The sequence below is a fragment of the Dermochelys coriacea genome, chromosome 4, assembly GCF_009764565.3.
Source record: "Dermochelys coriacea isolate rDerCor1 chromosome 4, rDerCor1.pri.v4, whole genome shotgun sequence".
NCBI classification, from domain to species: domain Eukaryota; kingdom Metazoa; phylum Chordata; order Testudines; family Dermochelyidae; genus Dermochelys; species Dermochelys coriacea.
Genome location: NC_050071.1, coordinates 53,593,862 through 53,613,643, shown reverse-complemented (window position 1 = coordinate 53,613,643; position 19,782 = coordinate 53,593,862). Strand labels below are relative to the sequence as shown.

The 19,782-nt window shown below is 42.0% G+C and overlaps 1 long non-coding RNA gene across 7 annotated transcripts in view; it reads left to right on the top strand.

Annotated features, from left to right (window-relative positions):
- LOC119855049 overlaps window positions 1-19,782 on the top strand; it is a 22,254-nt gene extending 2,472 nt beyond the window's left edge. For 5 of the 7 annotated variants that reach the window (XR_006280659.1, XR_006280662.1, XR_005292747.2 and 2 more), the window contains exons 2-3: window positions 4,840-4,928; window positions 5,999-8,966. This is a non-coding gene — a long non-coding RNA (uncharacterized LOC119855049). Of the gene's footprint in view, window positions 1-3,344; window positions 4,929-5,998; window positions 8,967-18,947; window positions 19,016-19,234 lie in introns of those variants that run through there. The other 2 variants (XR_006280660.1, XR_006280663.1) reach the window with 2 other exon arrangements.

Here is a 19,782-nt window from a genome sequence, read left to right as displayed (position 1 = left end):
GCAGCTGGCTCTGGGGCCTGCTGTTCAGGCAGCCCCAGGGATAGCCACACTGGCCGCTGCTGGAGCGGCCCTATAGACAGGTGGTCAGGTGGCCCTGCAGTCAGCCGCACTGGCCATTGCTGAAGTGGCCCCAAGGCCAGCCACACCAGCTACTGCTCAGGCAGACCCCGGCAGCCAGAGCAACAGCCAGTCAGTGGTCCTGGGGGCGGCCAAAGCAGCCGCTGCTTGGCGGCCCCTGGCAGCTGGCCGTGGGGACCACCTGGGCAACGGCTGGTGCTGCTGGCCACGTGGAATGCCCAAGCAGCAGCAGTGCCCTGGGTGCCCCCCCAACCAAGAGCAGTCCCTCTGTGGGTTGGCAGGACCTTTTCCCAGTGAAAGAGTCTTTACACAGTAATATCCTTAACTTGTATTTATTAGCAATTGATCAGCAGAATACACATGCTAAACGTACAATGCTCACCACTCCCAATATGGCAGATGAACTTTTCCTGGTGCCCAGTCAGGATTGGGTCATGTGGGCTATGTCCAATATAGTTGGCAGGATATGAGGGTTCTGGCAGCTTTGATCTTGGGCTATGTCCTGGAGTTAGGTTTCAAATAACTTCTTTTTGGGACCCAGTTTATATAGTTAAACTTAGGTCCTGCTTATCTGTACCGTAACCAATTATTTTTACTAAGTATTATGAAACAATTCTTTAATCAATCCTAGCACATTACTCCCTACACACAAGAATCCATTCAAATGCTCTGAAACTAGTTACGCAACAGACGGAAACAACTGGAGGTTTAAAAGGGGATTTATAGATTTTTTTTTTCCTCCAGTTGAAACTGTTGATAACACTCTGTTTGGCAGAAATGCTTATCTTGCAAAGATTTTTTTTACACACCTTAATGTTTGTCTGTAGATCTGTTGTTCTTCCTTAACAACCAGATAGTCTATTGTTTTGTACAGTTTAGAGGGGACATGACTCTGCACTTTTAGCTAATGGCAGCTGCTGCTCCTTATTGCAAAAAGCCACAGACCACACGCTCATCTCTGCATGATAGCTCTGGGCCCTGCTGAGGAGCAGCACCAGACCAGCAGTGTAGTGGAGTCAGGGTTAGTTGAGGAGCTCTAATCATAGAATATCAGGGTTGGAAGGGACCTCAGAAGGTCATCTAGTCCAACCCCCTGCTCAAAGCAGGACCAACACCAATTTTTGCCCCAGATCCGTAAATGGCCCCCTCAAGGATTGAACTCACAACCCTGGGGTTATCAGGCCAAAGCTCAAACCACTGAGCTATCCCTTGCCCCACTGGCCAGGCTCTAGAATCCAGAGGTGATGGGAAAGCCACGCCATTCCCTACAGCTCAAGGAAGAATTTGCAATAGCTATGTCCAGTAACAACAGTATGGCAGCCTGATCCTACCCTTTTCCTTGGAGTGGTGCTACCAATTGTAAGGACAGAGCATTGTGATGCATCATGCTCCAAAACTGCAGAGATAGAATGGGTAACCTCAGTTGCATTTCTGCAGGGCTCCAGTACTGTTTGTTACTACACTGCTATTACCAGATCCATTTCAAGATTATGGTACTTATTTTTAAATATCTAAAAATAGTTTCAAGCTACATACCTGAAGAACCATCTGTCAATATATTTGCATCATAACAGCTATATTTGACAGAAAAGAGGTCTAAACTCACTTGGGCTAGCTATAGGAACCTGCTACCACCTGAGATAGGGCTCAGCCTGAGTATTGCACACTTTCTAATGGAAACCATAGTAGAAATGCACACTTTCATAGGTTGTGTTGCTCCTGTGAGGAGAGTAACAGGAATTTCAGTTGCTTTGAATTGGACACAAAACTGGAATTATAAGAGGGCAAACTGACTTGCTTGGCCATGTTCTAATATCTCTTGAAATGCAGGAAAAAGAATTTGTTCCTATACTGTTCGTATAATATCAAAGGTTGTCAGGCAGGACTGTTGGTTTCTCTTTTCCAGATCATATCAGAGGTGACCCAGCAAGTTTGGCATTCTCTCTAATTAAAGTTTCTTATTTTCTTAAGGGCATAATGCACTCCAAAAGAATGTGATGTTTGAGTTGAATGTGCAGTCAAATGATCATGCATTCAAAAAATATTAAAAAGGTGGGGTGAAAGTTAATAGATAAGAGGGCCATGTTAAGAGGTAGCAGCTGGGTTTTATGCTAGACCCTTTTAACCTGTTTTACAGTGTAACCTCTTAAATGAATTTACTCTCTTTCACAATATCCCTTGTTATTTTGAAGTGCTACAGCATGAAAGTAGGTCAGAGTGTGTTCTGGGGCTTGTATTTCCCATGATGCTGTTTGCTGTTCAGGATGTTTGCTTGCCTAGTTGTGTTATGGCATGATAGTGCTGTCATAGATAATTAAATAGAAGAATTATTAGTTGGTGCCCACTTGTAAAATAGATATTTTTTTTAATTGTGTTTGAACTGAAATACCAGACTCGTACATGGGATAAATCAGTGGGATTTTTGCCCTTGACTTCAGTAGGGCCAAAATTTCACCCTTTGAATTTTAATTTTCGGAAGCGTGGGGAGAGGAGGTTCAGACAAGATGCAAAGTGCTCGGAAGGAATTAAGGGTCTCTGGCTCCTTATGTTCTCTAGCCCAAGCACAGATTTCTGCAAGACAACATGTTTGTAACCCAAGCACCCCTGTTTCTGACTGGAGCTTTCTCGAAGGTTGCAGCAGGAGTGTTCCAAGAGTGTGGAACTCTGTAACAGTATGCACCCCTGTATTCACATCTTACACCAGAGTTGGGCAAACTACGGCCTGTGGGCCACATCCAGCCTGCAGTACCATCCTGCCCGGCTCTTGAGCTCCCGGCCAGGGAGGCTAGCCGCTGGCCCCACCCCCTCAGCCATGCTGGTAGCACGGCTTGTGCCTGCCCACCTCCCAGGCTTTCCAATGAGCAAGTCTGGCTGCTCTGAGCGGCATGGTAAGGGGGTGGGGGAGGTTGGATAAGGGGCAGGAGGTCCCGGGGGGCAATCAGGGGACAGGGAGCAGTTGGATGGGGTGGAGGTTCGGGGCGGTCAGGGGATGGGGGGCAAAGGGCAGTTGGATGGGGTGGAGGTTCGGGAGGGCAGTCAGGGGATGGGGAACAGGGAGGTTGGATAGGCGTGGGAGTCCCGGGGGCCTGTCAGGGGGCAGGGGTGTGGATGGGGTCAGGGCAGTCGGGACAGGGAGCAAGGGGAGTTGGATAGGGGGTGGGGTCCTGGGGGGGGCGGTTAGGGTGGAGGGTCCCATGAGGGGGTGGTCAGGGGACAAGGATCAGTGGGGGTTGGATGGGTCAGGGAGGGGGGGCAGTGAGGGCCGATAGGTGGTGGGGGCCAGGCTGTTTGGGGAGGGACAGCCTTCCTTACCGGCCCTCCATGCAGTTTTGCAACTCCAATGTGGCCCTAGGGCCACAAAGTTTGTCCACCCCTGCCTTACACACTATTGTAATAATCTGTGCACAAAATATGCCTTGTGAGGTATCATCTGAAAACTAATAACTTACTGGTTAAAAGTATCATGGCTGACAATATCAACAGTATATGTAAAATTATGAATTACTTGGAATGATGTTACTAGCACTTGTTCAAAACCAGACAGTAAAAATGTTAAACAGCTCTATCCTAAACAAAGGAGTGTGGGTTTACCTCAGTTTACACATAAACAGTAAACGGAACAATCAAACTAATGGGGAGGGAAGAGTGGAGATGGCAAGAAACAAAACAATATACATTTTAGCAAACACTAGTGCAGGAAGAAAGAACATGGAGCTTCCTTCACCACCAGAGTCCATGTCATCTTCCACGTTGCTTGAATAAACTTTACTTTAAGGGGTAACTAGAAGAATCCATACTATTCTAGAAAGGAAAGGGCAGAATACCCCAAGGTATGTCTTTCATCTAAGAAAACAAAGGAACCTGCACTTTGGGCTGCTGGAGGAGATCCCGAGGAGAGGGAAGAAGGAGTCAGACACTATTTTGCCTGAAGACTTAATTGGGAAAGCCATCTTGAACAAAGCCTGTACCTTGCTAGATTAAGTTTTAGACCTTTACTAATGTGTGTGTTCACCTTTTATTTGCTTGTAACCATTTCTAACTTTATCTCTTATACTTGAACTCACTTAAAATCCTGTCTTCTTTTGTTAGTAAACTAGTTTTACTTTTAATCTAACCCAGGGATCTGAAACATGCAGCAGGCCTGTGGAGCTATTTCCTGCGGCCCGCCATAGGCGCTGACTTTCCCCCCTCTGCTCTTCCCCCCGAGTGCGCCATGTCCCCGCTCCTCCACCTACCTCCCAGTGCTTCCCACCCCCGAACAGCCATTTGGCAGCATTTAGGATTTTCCAGGAGGGAGGGGGAGGAGCAGGGATGCGGCACACTCAGGGGAGGAGGCAGAGAAGAGGCGGGGATGGGATTTGGGGATGGGGTTGGAATAGGAGCAGGGAGGGTGAGCATGAGCTGTATGTTGTTCTGGTTTGTGCATCATCAACAAAACTTTTGATTATGAGTCTTATCCAACTCCCATTGAAGTCAATGACATTCTTTCCATTGTTTTCAGTGGGAGTTAGACAAGACCTTACGTTCCAGTTGCAGAATATAGTGCTGATAAAGAAGCATAAGTGAGAAAGAATGCTACCTGACTGAAATTACGAAGTACGTTTGCAGACCTGTGTAAAGGGGTCCACTAGTCTTCAGGTGGCCCTCATGGTGATTTGAGTTTGAGATCCCTGATCTAACCCAGCCAAGTTCTGTGTTTGCTTTAAAGTGTATGTTAACTCCAGTTAATGTGGCAAGTTGTTGGGTTTTGTCTCTTTAAAGGATCAAATAGACCTTTTATGCCTCTGAATGTTGCCGGAGAGGGATGGACATTGCAGAGCACATGAGTTCAAGAAAGCTCAGGACTGGAGGTGAGTTGGGGTCACCTGTTAACATTCACCAAGTCTGATAAAGACAAGAGTGTGTCTGGGATAACTTCTGGCAGGCTGTTGGATTCAAAGCAGGTGAATCGGAGTAGTACAATTTACAGAACATGGAGTGCATGAAGGTTGGAAGCCACTAATAGCATTTTAATACAGGTGATGACACAACATCTCACTGGTCTGAATTGCACCCCTAAATGTGACAGTGGCATAATTATGCAGGATTTAAACATCTTGCTATTTTAACTGAGATTTACACTTTAAGCACTCATGTAACTGTTTAAGTGATTCCTAATTGTGAAGACAAGGAACTGTCAAAAGAAAGGTTACCATTTTATTATTTTCAGTTTGTTTATTTCAGATAAGGGAAATAGAACAAAAGTAAAGCATAAACATGAGCATCAGTGAAGCAACTATAACATTATTGCTGGCCAGGCTGGGGAATGACAAATTAAGAGATGAGCGTGAACCATAAAAATGGTTGTCTGGGTAGAAAGACAAAGTACCTGGACACCAAAAGTGGGGAAACAAACATGAGAGCCAAGGAATGGGAGGCAGAAAGGCAACATTGCCCAGAGCATAATGGGCAAACGGGCAGATCCTACCGTCCCCAGGTACTCCCTCCATCCAAGGCACACCCAGGAGGGACAGGTTGTGCCCTGCATACAAAAAAGAAGCAGATTATATTGAAGAATATTTTTTCACTTTTGAAAGGTTATGTGAGGTTCATAAAGTTCCAGAAGATAAGAGTCCCCTGATTGCAAAGTTGTGTGGTAAAGCATAAAACATATTTAATGAAATGCTATCTTAAAAAACTTTGAAATATTCTGAATTTTAAAAATCTGCCTTGCAAAGCTTTCAAATTAACCCTGATTTGTACAGCTGAAATTCACAAATCTCAGGAAAAGTGCTGGCATGAGTCAATATGTCTAGAAAATGTGTGGCCCAACAAGAAAAAGGGAAAAGTATTACCAATTGTTTGATCTCTTTGCTCAAGAGCATTTTCTAAGTATGTGTTCCGAGATGTAATATAGAATAAATCTTTAAATTCTCTACAGGAAGTTGCCATCCTGCCTCCTGATTCCTTTGTACAAGCCCAAATGTCTAATAAGCACAAGACACTGAAGGAGGGGCAGAAGCCTGGTGTATAGGGGAGGACCGTGTCTTACCACTGGGAAGAAAGAGAGTGGTTGGGAGCCCAGGTGCTCACCTCCCCAGAATCATTCCTCTGCTGGAAATCCCCATCATACACAACCTGTACAGGAGAATGGTCCAAGGAGGTACCACCAATGTAACTCCACTGAGCACATGAGAAATAAGTGCCCTAAGATAAACTAAGCTCACACCCCTCCAACGCAGGTTAATGCAACTTTCATTAACATAGAGGAACATGAGGGGCCGCTGATTAATTTTGTGAGGCCTGAGCCTGAGGAAGTGGACCTGGAGTTTATCAAGGTTGCCAATATGAATTGCAAGGAATGGGTAGCCTCAAGGGACATTGGAGTACAAATTTCTCAGGTCAAGGAAAGCATATTCAGAAAAACTGGCATGTTACCTGACCAGGAGGTAGAGCTGGCATTAGAGAAATATTAAATAGCTGTACCTCTGTAACCCATAGAAGAGAATTGTGCAGACAAAGGAGCAGCTTTGTGAGCAGGGGACAGCCCCAGCTGGGCAAGAGGAAGCAAAGTGCTTTCAGATGTGGGAGGCATTGAAGCCAGTTCCTGCATAGCAAAGGAAAGTAGAATCCTCTGAGACTGGGGGAGGGGGAATTAATCCCTGCTACTGAAGAATCTGTCTCAGTTGTCAGCTGCTAGCATTTTGCAGATGAACCAAGGGAACCCCAGTGAGGAGAAATGGAGAATGTACAAGTAAGCTCATGGTGGAAAAGTAAAATCGCTGGGAAACCTTACAAGTGGCTGATTGTGCCTGCCCAGCACTGTGGGGAATTAATCTTGCTAACACATGATTTTCCTTTTACTGGTCACTTAGAGCCATGAAAATCTATGAGCCGTTTTTAAAAAAAATTTACTGGCCAGGGTACAGAATGAGGGGAAAGATTATTGTAGGTATTGTGAATTATATCAAAAAAGACCTGCAGGACTGCAGAAAGTTCCTCTTTGCCTTTTGCCTGCAATACGAGAGGTGTTTTATAGGGTAGCAATGGGCATTGTGGGTCCTATGCTACACCCCACCAAAGGGGGAAGAAATATATCCTAGTGGTAATGGATTTTGCCATCGATATCCCAAAGCAGTTGCTCTGTTGACATAAAGCCTGTTTCTGTGGTAAAAAGCCCTTTTCATTATTTTTAGCAGAGTGGGTTTTCTTAAAAATATTTGATCAGATCATTAGTCATATTTCATGTCTCCGCTATTCAGTGACTTATGGAAGTTGTGTGTGGGATAAAACAACTAAAAGCTGCCCCATATCACCTAGAGACAAATGGTGTGGTGGAGAGGTTCAGTGGGACACTGAAATCAATTCTGAGGATGTATGCCCGCAGGTGGGACTAAGATTAGGACGAAATGTTACACTATTCGTTGTTAATAAGGAATTGCCCCAAGAATCTGTAGTTTGGCCCATTTGATCTTCTATACAGAGGGAAAGTGAGGGGACTTCTAGCTCTTACCAGAGACTGTTGGGAAGGAGATACTGAGACAGAAAGGTAGCCTATAACTGAATATGTACAAAGGTCCAAGCAAGAGTTAAAGGACATGCTGGAAGTGGTTCAGAGTCATCTTTTGTTTGGCCTGACTGTCCCTGTGGTATGGCATGACCAATATATTTGTAAATGCTCTTTGAAGTAGGAGACTTAGTGTTGTTACTTATCCCTGAAAAAAATGCAAAACTCATGGATGGGACCTTTTGAAATGATAGAAGAGGTAACTGAATGTACACATGCAAAAGACCTCACAGTAATGCTGCCATGCAGATGGTGCATGTAAACAGATTTAAAGTTGATCACAAGAGAGAAGCCATGGTAAACATAATATGTTGTGTAGAGGGGGAAACTGAGGCAAACTTCATTGATTTGATGGCTGAATGCCAAACTGGCTCATCTCTGGAAAAGCCTCAATAACTACAGTGAGTTACTATAAGTTCAGAAAGCAGAGGTGTTATCTGTACTTCAAGCATACAGACAAGTGTTTTCTAACAAGCCAGGGAAGACTCACTTACTGACTCATAAGATCATTACTGTAGGATCACAGCCACTTCCCAGCAGGGCCTACTGTACCACTGGCAAGGTACAAGAGCAAACTTGCACAGAGATGAAGAGCATGTTGGACCTGGGAGTGATTACAAAGTTTGACTGCTCTTGGGCATCACCTGTGGTCTTTGTTACTAAGACAGACAACACTGTAAGGTTTTCGGTTGAGTATAGGAAACTCAGTGCTGTCATGGTGCCAGATGCTTATCCTATGCCTAGAATTGATGATATGCTGGATATCTTAAGAAAAGTTAACTATAGCAGTTTTTTTTTATTTAAAGGATACTAGAAAATTCTTCAGATAATGCTCCGAAAAAATCTGCTTTTATTAGTGATGTGGGACTGTATGAGTTTTAAATGGATTACAGGACTTCGCAAGGGCCTGTGTCCACAGTATAGCGATGACAAAACCTCTCACTGATCTGAATTGCACCCAAAGTGTGACAACAGACAACTCTTAAAGGAAAACCTTCTTTCATCAGAGCCTTCTAGATCTGTGCAAAAATAAAATCATATACCAGCAGTTTGGTAATGTGTGAACAACATATGGGTTATTTGAATGCACTGTTTTATAGTTCAGATCTTCTTTTTTTATTCTGTTAGGTTTTTTTTTTAAATATGACATTTCCTACTTATTAAAGATGTAATTTTGTCTTCTAAAATATGCATGCTTAGCTGGGGAAATTTAGTTCAGCCGGGCTTGTTGAGAGGTATCTAAGCTGTCTTCCTATGGTATAGATTTTAGATATGCTCCCTTCCCTTGTTTGCTTTGCTGTGGATTTTAAAACTATTTTCACAATTAAAAATATACAAAATCCTCAGCGTTCGTGTCATTCTTTGTTAGTTTCTAATTTCTTAATACTCACGTATATCTCCAAAGCTGCTGTTGAGATTTCCCAAGGCTCCAAGCTGCTGGACATAAAGGTGTTGACGAAAACAACTTTGGAAAATGTATGGCTATGTTACAATAGGAGATGGATGAAAAATAAAAAAGCATTTGCATGACAAACTGCAAAATTTTGAAATGTTTTTTGTTCTGAACTGTTCAAAATGGATCCTATTTTTTTAATGCTTTTTGCAAATTTGAAAAACTGGTTTTCAATAAATGAAAAACCTGTGTAACCACCTCTGTAATATTTTGATAGCATTCCATAAAAAATTGAAAACATGTTAGACACAATTTTTTGCAAAAAGTGATAATTTTTACTTCTGAATTTTTCATGGAAAATGGGGGGAGGGATAGCTTAGTGGTTTGAGTATTGGCCTGCTAAACTCAGGGTTGTGAGTTCAATTCTTGAGCGGGCCGTTTAGGGATCTGGGGCAAAAATTGGGGATTGGTCCTGCTTTGAGCAGGGGGTTGGACTAGATGATCTCCTGAGGTCCCTTCCAACCCTGATATTCTATGATTCTATGATTTGTAAAAAAGGCTGTTTTCTTTCTTTTTTTAATTTTTTTCAGTCAAACATTTTTGACTATCTCTAATCATAAGGCAGTGGGTCTTTCCTAGTTCCCTTTAATCAATACGATGTATGCACATTATTCTGCAATGTAATCAATGTCTTTTTGTGCCCTCATTCATCCTTCATGCTTGAATTACTGTAATTTAGGGTGTGATGCGGTGGACTAGGCCTAGAGGCCTCACGGTCCTACCATATCCTGTCCCAGAGATGATCAGAAGAGAAGTCCTCCAAGTGGCCTAGAGTGGTTGCAGGAAGCAGCCAATCAGGGCCAGCAGACTTGCATAAAAGGAGCTGCAGGGCCGGAGTCAGTCAGCTGCTGCCTGGAACTGGAGGAGAGAGGTCTGTATTCCTGCTGTTTTTTCAGTCAGCCAGACCATGGACATCTCAGTGTGAGTAGGGAGCAGGGGAGGAAAGAAGGAGCTTTTGGCTGACTGCTGGGACTGAATAAGGAATGAGCCCAGGGAGGGCCACAGGAAGATACTGTCCCCAGAGAGAAAGCCCTGGGGATATGGCCCTATACTAGGGCTGGGACAAGTTAAAGACTGTATTCCCTGGAAGGGTTTGTTCTGTTTCACATACAGTATATGTGACTTGGCCAAAGGGCCGAGTCACTGTGAAACCACGGACAGGGGTCATTATATACTGAAAAACTGCAGACACATCTGATTAAAAGGGGGTGCTTGTGAGAGGTGGGTGCCACACCATTACATGGGCATTAATTTCTGTGCAGTTTTTGGATGTATAAATGGTAATATCAGGTAGGAAGGTTATATTTCCTCTGTATTTGGCAGCGGTGTGACTGGTACTGGAATATGGTGTCTAAGTCTGGTGTCCACTATTCAGGAAGGATGGGTGTGGTCCACAAAGGTATTCTGACAACTAAGTCCCATTTTCACTCACTATTGCAATCCACAAAACTTCTACCTGGTTGCCACCTAAACTCTAGGTGCCTAAACCCACTCAGCGCTTAAATTTTTGCTGCTGGGCATGTGCACTGCAGCCTCATGGTAGGCATCCAGACTCTGACCTCCCATGTAAGCCCCAAACTGATTTGCCAACAAGGAAAGATAGGTGTTTGGCTGCAGAATGCACAGCTGGGGACCTAATCCAGTAGGCATTTTCAGAGGCTGCCTACTAGATTGGATATCTCAGGTAAATTCACACAAAACAGTTGTAGGTGGGGTGAGGAGGACCTCCCTTATATCATTTAGCCTAGTGGACAGGGTACTCCTGTAGGCTAATTCCAGTGCTCATTCCTCCGGGGGTGAGGGGAAAGGAAGTTATGAACAGGGATTGGCCACCTGTCATGTGAGTGCCCTAACTACTAGGCTATGGAATAGTCTGAGGTGGGTCTCCCTCAATCTCAATTAATGCAGTTCTTAAAACAAACAAAAGGAAATATTTCTTCGCACAATGCACAGTCAACCTGTGGAACTCCTTGCCAGCGGATGTTGTGAAGGCCAAGACTATAACAGGGTTCAAAAAAGAACTAGATAAATTCATGAAGGATAGTGTCTCTAGCCTCTGTTTGCCGGAAGCTAGGAATGGGTTGATGGGATGGATCACTTGATGATTACCTGTTCTGTTCATTCCCTCTGGCATTGGCTGCTATTGGAAGACAGGATACTTGGCTATATGGACCTTTGGTCTGATCCCGTGTGGCCATTCTTATGTTCCACTTTACTTAAATAATTGGGCCAATGAAAGAGTTAAAATGGCTCTGTAGCTAGTGGTTAGGGCACTCACCAAAGAGGTGGCTGATCCCTGTTCAAATTCTTTCTCCCACTCAATAGGAAGCGGGACTTGAATGAGGGGCCTTCCACATCCCAGGCAAGTATCCTAACCACTAGGCTAAAGATTACAAAGGAATGCCACCTTCATCTCTCCCTGTGGTTTTGTTTTGGATCCTGCACACAACTTGGCCAGCCAATTACCTATCCCATGGTTTGTGGATTGTAAATAGAGATAGGTGCTTCGCTGCTGCTTGGATTTAGGCTTCTGTCTCTGAGATGGGGTGGTGCTTACCACACACACACCTCTTGTCAGTCACTCCCATTGGCTGGCTGGCTTAGACAGCTAACCACCTACCATGCTGGCTTTGTGGATCAGCGTCTAAGGTACTTATCCATCCCTATTCATTGTATGGGAGCTTAGGCACCTAAGTCAGGCTTTGTGAATTGCAATGTTGTTCCTGTGAATTTCTCAGCACCATGATGCTCAGTGTCATGACACCTAAATACCTTTGGAGATCTGGGCTGGAATGTATAATTTGGAGAGGGCTCAAAGAAGAGGCATATGAATGATTAAAGGAAAACATATTTTATAGTGATAGACTCAAGAAGTTAAATCTATTTAGTTTAACAAAGAGAAGGTTAAGTTGTGATTTATCCCAGTTTATAAGTATCTACATAGATTATATAAAATTTATAATAGCGTCTTCATTCTAGCAAACAAGATAGAACAAGATCCAATGGGTGGAAGCTGAAGTGAGACAAATTTGGAGATAAGGTGCACATTTTTAAGTGAGAATAATTAACTATTAGAAAAATTTACCAATGATTGTGGTGGATTTTTATCACTGGCAATTTTTAAATAAAGATTGGATGCTTTTCCTAAAAGATATGCACTAGTTCAAACAATAATTAAATCAGGGAAGTCCTACGTTAGACAGGAGGTCAGACTAGATGGTCAGAAGATAATCTCTTCTGTCCCTGTAATCTATACATCTATGTAATTTGTCAGTGTTGATGATTTCAGTAAGAGGTTTAGAGTTAATGTAATACAACATTCATTATGAAACTTCCTTTTGTTGGAGTTTTATTGTATCCATTACAGAAATGCAACAAATGTGTAGTCTGGTAAGATTGATTGATTACTTACTTTCACAGGGATGCTATTTGTATAAACTACTAATTACTCAAATGGAATCAATACTGTGGTGTCAGTCTCGGTTCTCTGAAAATTTTAGCTTCCTTTCTTAATTTGTTCTGATCAATCTTCCAACCTGACCTCTTACCATAAATTCAATGCAAAGAGAAATGATACTCTCCTTCATGATCACTTATGGCCCTTTGCAACTAATGCACACTAAGAAGTTTCTTCACCTTCAGGGGAAAAAAACCTATAACCCCCAACATGAATCTAATCTGTAGTAAACCAGATTTTTTTCCCTTCCAGTGACTGTTGCCCAGTGAAAAAAACTAATGTTAGTGGCAGTCATTCAGAGTAGGAGAATCTGAAAGACACCTGCCACACACACAGAATAATCTTATTCATTCTGATTATCCTAAATTTTGGCAAATATTCATCTTGACCTTTCTTATCTGTAATACTGCTCACACCTAAATGTGTGAAATTGCCATTGAAAATGTGAGACAACCACTTTAGTTACTCATGAGAAGAGAGATACTCGGACAATACAAGGGCTAGATCCTACAAATCCAACTCACTAGTATTTCTTATTCCAGGAAATAGCTAATAGGACTACTTCAGTGAGTAAGGACTATTCACATGAATAAGAGTTTGCAGTATCTAGCCCTAGTTTATTATTTTTCTCCAAGATTAAATATTGTTAAGATGGAAGCATCTTCCTCACATTTATTGCCTTTTCTAAGTTTTGCTGGTGCTAGTTCTAGTAAAATTTCATACATTACAAAGTGACATACTGAAGTTTCTCCACTTTCATCACTGAAATCTTCAGAGTTTCCCAAGTTGCATCCCCCTTTGGTATAGAGGAGATGGCTGCTAGCAGAGCATTTTTCCGGGATTAGGAGAGCTTTTCCTTTGGAGTACTCTGAATTCCTCCCCTCCCCCCATTCCAAAATGGCCTGAGTCTATAGAGCTTCAGGCATGCTCCCAAGTTTACTTGTTTAAGGAGCACTGTGGAGGGCTGAAGCAGTTTATGATGGGATAAACTGATGTATACTGTCTGGTGATTTTAAGTTTTATTGGTCTGCTGCATGGTTATTCATATGAGATGTGATAGGTTGCAGGAAGGAGATGTGATGAGGCTTTGGATGGTTTGTTTTGTAAAGTATAAATGTATGTTAAGAGCGTTCAGCATTTTGGATTTCTTAGATCAAAATAAAGAAATTATGGTGGGCTGGCTTTCCCAAAACATCTGTCAATCCTATATATATATATATATATATATATATATATATATATATGAATGGGAATTGGATATTAAAATCATAACTAATAAGCACTCTCCCCCAAAATTTAAAATCTAGAGACACACTTTTTTGATTTGTTCTTAATCATCGAAGTACCCAATGTAATAATAAAACACAAACAGTGTGAATCAGTAGGTTAGTAGTTGATGCCCCAGATGTGCTTGAATGTCTTCAGTCACCCAAGAAGTTCACCAATGCAGCCCTGGCATGGCTGATGTCTATTAGAGTTTTGATAATTCACTTTAAATTACATTTTAAAAAATGTCTGAGGCTGGTAATGGTGCAACATACCCTTACACTATGAAAAGTAGATGGGTAAGATAAAATAACAGGGAAACGGCTATAAATACTTTCTTTATTATTTTGAAAATATTTATTGTTTGTTAATATTTTTTTAAATAGAAGTATCTTAGACTTCCTGGCTGCTACTTGAAAAATAATTATCCTGACATGTTCCTTTCCAGAGAGATTTCAGGAAATGTGGTATACTTTTCTGTGTAAAAATGAATTTTGAGGGATATCAAATATAAGAATCCCCTCTTCACAAATCCTTTCTCTTCCCTTCCTTAAATAATTCCATCACTGGACTTTTTGGTTATATGGGTCTGTGTGTTACAAGTGACTCTACTTTATGGTCCCATATCTTATTTTGAAATTAGCTAATAAGCTGCTACAAATCATGTCAAGATTTTGTCCATGTATTTGAAGTGCTGCTGGAAACATGGTCCTGTTGTCTGCTGCATCAGTAATAGGTCATTAATGATTGGAAACACGAGAAATTGGAATCCACATGGCTAGATACATTATTAATATTTATTGAACTCTGATAGCGTGCTTTGCATAGCCGCAAGGAGCTTTCAACGTACTGCAGGCAGACAAAACAGTTCTGACAATATAGTACTTTGGGTGACAATATAAACTCAGGGAGTGTTTCACCCTTGTTGAAATGCCTTATAGCATAAGTGTGCTTTTAAAGAATGGATTTGAAGAAAAATGACAAATTAATAATGCACAAAAGAGGGAGATGGTTCTGAGGGCTTGTCTGCACGAGAAAGTTGCACCAGTAAAATTTAAGGTGTGAATTTAAATTGATATAGTTAAATCTGTGCAAAATGCAGTATACATACTCTTATTTTGGTATGAGTGGTTTATTTTAGTTTAGCTTAAACTGATTAAGAGGAAGTTTAATTAAAGAAAAATAAGCCACGCATATAAAAATGAGTCCACACAAGTTTTGTTCTAGCTTAACTATGTCAATTAAAAAGCCAAATCAAGTTAAACCAGTGCAACTTTCTCACATAGACAAAAGGAAGTAAATTTAAAGGCACCATTGGCAAAAAGCTAAGGAGAGAGACTTGAAAGGAATGGAGCAAATAAAGAGGGCATGTTTGCCAGTAAATTCTGACTTTATGCCAGGCAGTGAAACCTTAGCTACTATTGGTATATTTACATTTTAAGGAACAGTTGATGCAATAGAGTTGAAATGTGCCCAGTCGCCAAACGTCACACCCTAATTTTCCACAGTTTAACACATTTCTCCATTCCCTGCATTCATTATTAAGTAAGTGATCATCATAATTCAACATGCTCTGAGTAACTATTTGCTTCAGAGTAAACCTTAATAACTAACCTTCTAATGCATTTTTGACAGCCTACACCAGACTTTCCTCTGTATGTTGTCTTGGTGTTTTATTAGTTTCTGGGGACAAATGATAATAAATTTTACTAGCTGGATCTGAAAATAAACTAAAATTTAATGTGTTTTAAATTATAACATCGTCCACTTCAATGTGTTCAGCTTAATCTGCCCAACCGCATCCTAGATATGTTCACTTTTATGGCTTCATAACAGAGACAAGCAAATTGATTAATAATGTAAAATGCTTGTAATACAGATTAAAGAAGACTGGTATTTTTATTGCTAAAAGCAAAACAAACCCAGCAACCAGCAGCTTAGTTTTGTGACTGAGGGCTTGGCTGCACTTGCGAGTTACAGCACAGTAAAGCAGCCCTGGGCATCCTAGCTCACTCCCTGTCCACACTGGCAGCTCACCCCCCATTTGAAAAGCACGTTGCAGTTACTTGCATGCTGGGATAGCGGCCTATAATGCACTGCTCCCAATGCTACTGCAAATGTGGCCACGCCAGTGCGCTGTCAGTGTGGACAGACTGCAGCACTTTCTCTACTGCGCTCTACGAAGGTGGGTTTAACTCACAGTGCTCTACATCTGCACGTGTCGCCATGCCCTGAGAATAGGTTAGGAGGCAGGAATAGCTGAGTTCTAATCCCAGCCTTTCTAGTGGCTCCCTAGGCCATATTAATTTCCAACCTTCTAAACTATAACTAGACTACACAAGATCAAGTGATTTTTGTAAAGCATTTGTTTTTATCAGGAGTGTACATGTGATTAAATGCAGATCTGTTGTGACTATCAGGATGGGTGGTGATAAATTGGCAAACCATATCCATTTGTCATTTTCTAATGTAGAGACTAATTGTCAGTATACTGACAGCATGGAAAAGGAAGGTTGGGATAATCAAACTTCCATTGATGTTCAGTGGAAGTTAGCTGCCCAACTCCCTTAGGTGCCTTTGATCATTTCAAATTAAGTAACCAAGGGTACCTGAGAATAAAGATTAATGTAATCTGCAATTAATACAAACCAATCCTGCTATTCTGACTATTTATTCCAATAGTGCATGTTATATTTGTGACATTTCTCTGAAAAGTAATGTATCATGCCCACTGGGAGTGTTGTCATGAAGTGTCAGAGGCTGGTGTTGCTTTGGGCTTCTTTATATGTTCCTGGTGCTGAACACCTTCATGGACTTGGAAAATAAATTGTGGTGTTTTACTAATGTCAGATGGTTGTTTTTAATTTAATTAGCCAGCTGCTTCCTTTAGCGATTTGATGGCGTTTCCCCAACCTTTCCGTGGGCGATGTGACTGCCAATCAAAACAACTATTACCTCAAATACCCAGAAGAAGTTTATGTACTCAGTATTTGTTTATACAACTACCCTGATCACAAGTAATATATTGTATTGCTCTGAGTATGTTGAAAAGGCAAATAGGTTGAAGAAATGACTGCCAAAGCCCACACCAGCATTTTAAAGTAATAAACAGAACTGAAGCACTCTGCTTTGCTCAGTCCTGGGAAAATAGGCCCAGATCCATGAAGGTAATTAGGTATCAAACCCCACATTTAGGTACCTAAATCCCAGTTTTAGGCTCCACTGTGATCCACAAAACCCCTGCTTGGTTGCTGTCAATTGCTGTAGGTGCCTAAATTCACTTGGCACCTACATTTTCAGGGTAAAAGTTCTGTAGGTGCCTAAGGTCTTGTCTACATGATGCCAGCAAAGGGCTCTGGAGGGGTGTGATTTGTAGAATGCTCTAACTGCGCTGCTGGCACATTCTAAAATACAGTTTGCAGGAGGCAGAAGCACTTTCCTGACGCCATGTGGAAAATTTCTAAATTTCTGCCTGAGGCATCCAGTGAATATGCCCAATCTTCTGCCTAACCCCCAGCATGATTCCCAAACCAGATTGAGGAATGTCTATCTTGCCTGTGAGACTTGAGCCAGTAGGTGTGTTCAGAGCCCATTCACTGGATCAAACCCCATTCAAAATCCAGGAGTGCTCACCTTATAACTTCTAATCTAGTGCTTTTGTTAGAACACACACTTGGCGACCCAGGTTCAATTCCCCCCTTTGTTTGCAGAAGAGTCTTCCGCATCTCTCAGGAGTGTGCTCTAATCACTGAGCAGTCAGGTAGGAGTAATTCAGGAATAGATAATCTTAAGGAGAAGTTTTGAACTAAACTTTATATTATTTTACTATTAATAAGAACCAGATCCCAGGAATAGGGGTTCAGAGAGCCAATTTCAGGAGGTCCACAGTTACCCCTGGCGCATCCCATTGGGCCCTAATGCATTGGTGGATGGACTCACGCGCGCGCGCACACACACCCTACCTTGCAGGGCTGGAGCCCCAAGAACCCTGCCTTGCACCTGAAGCCCGGAGCCTCGAATGAGGAGGACGTGGAGGGTGACCAGATAGCAAGTGTGAAAAATCGGGACGGGGGTAGATGGTAACCGTCTTTTAAAAAGCCCCAAATATCGGGACTGTCTCTATAAAACTGGGACATCTGGTCACCCTAAGGGTGTGGGGAACTTCAGGAAATATGCTATGAGAATTTAAGCCCTGGTTTGAACTGAGCAGTGAGGAGTAATTCAGGAATAGATAATCTTAGGGTGAAGTTTTGAACTAAACTTTATATTATTTTACTATTAATAAAAAACAGATTCCAGGAACAAGGTTCTGGGGATTCTGTGTTGTATGTGGACTGTTGGAGAGCAAGCTAAGAAAGGTGTCCGCTCACGGCATGGAATATGAAAAATGCTATTTAAATGTTAAATTAAATGGGAGCAACTAAACTTTGTGATGTGTACATTTCAATTCCAAGTCGTCATGTAATATTGTCACTGTAACTGGGTATTTCTCCTATTTCCTTAGCTTCATTTGTCCTCCTATAATATTTCATGTTGGAAACTAGGGTGCAAACTCTGCATCAAAGAGGCTGCATTCATATGTTGCTGTAAGATGTGTAGCACACCCATGGGTATTAATGAATAATAATCAACATATATAATTTACTTCTCTTAATAAATTACACTTCTAAAAGCACAAAGGAAGGTTGTACCAAGAGAAGATGAGAAGCAGCATATAACTTGTGAGTGCCTCAGATAAACTAGCTTATTTTTAGAAGTCATAACATTTTATTAGTATTTGTAGTAGTAGTAGCAGCAGCAGCAGCTCACAGAGGCTTGAATCAAATCAGGGCCATAGTATGCCACATTTTGTACAGACATATACTAAAACAGAATTCCTGTCCCCAAGGGAATCTAATCTTAATTTAATATGAAATGGAATCAGTGGGTAACCAACCAAATAGAGGAGAAAAGGGAAATATGGGGTAATAGTGATACAAGTATGTTTTGCATAAATGAGCTGTATACTGTATTTATAGTTATAGAGGGTTATGTTGTTTGCTTAATTGAGATAAATAAGGAGATTGGCTTAATGCTTTCATAGCCATTATCAGCTAGTAGTGTTCCATAAGTATCATGGATTTTATCACTTTTTTTAATTTTTTTAGGGTAGCATCCTAAACATGAGGAACATGGGAGAGAGCAAGAAGATGCTCGAGGGAAAGCTGACAAATAGGTCATGTTTCAGAGTAGCAGCCGTGTTAGTCTGTATTCGCAAAAAGAAAAGGAGTACTTGTGGCACCTTAGAGACTAACAAATTTATTAGAGCATAAGCTTTCGTGAGCTACAGCTCACTTCATCCGATGAAGTGAGCTGTAGCTCACGAAAGCTTATGCTCTAATAAATTTGTTAGTCTCTAAGGTGCCACAAGTACTCCTTTTCTTTTTGCAAATAGGTCATGGATGCTCACTTTGGTGGTGGTGCAAACAGGACTGGCTCCAGGCATCAGCTAAGAAATGAGGTGCCTGGGGCGGCCAATAGCGTCCGGGTCTTCTGTGGCAATTCAGCGGCGAGGCCTGCAGTCCCTCTCATCCTCTTCAGCAGCACTTCGGTGGCAGCTCAACCAGGCTTGTTTTTGTTTTTGTTTTTCTTTGCTGCTTGGGGCAAAAAAGAGCTGGAGCCGGCCCTGTGCAAAGGGATAACTGACAAAATAAGAATAAGATTGTGGAGCAGATAGAGTGGGAAGTAAACTGTGAAAGCCTTAAAGGTGAGGACCAGGACTGGGATCCACAAAGGGACCTCAGCATTGCAATGCCAAGCATCACAACACCGAACTTTTCAGTGCCTAGAAAATGGCAGGAACACCATTGTGATCTTCAAAGCCTGAGTTAGGTGCCAAGGCTCCTATACAATGAATGGGGAGAGATAGGAGTCTGAGACTGTGATCCACAAAGCTAGCATGCTAGGTGGGAGGCTGTCTAAGCCAGTGGTTCTCAAAGCCAG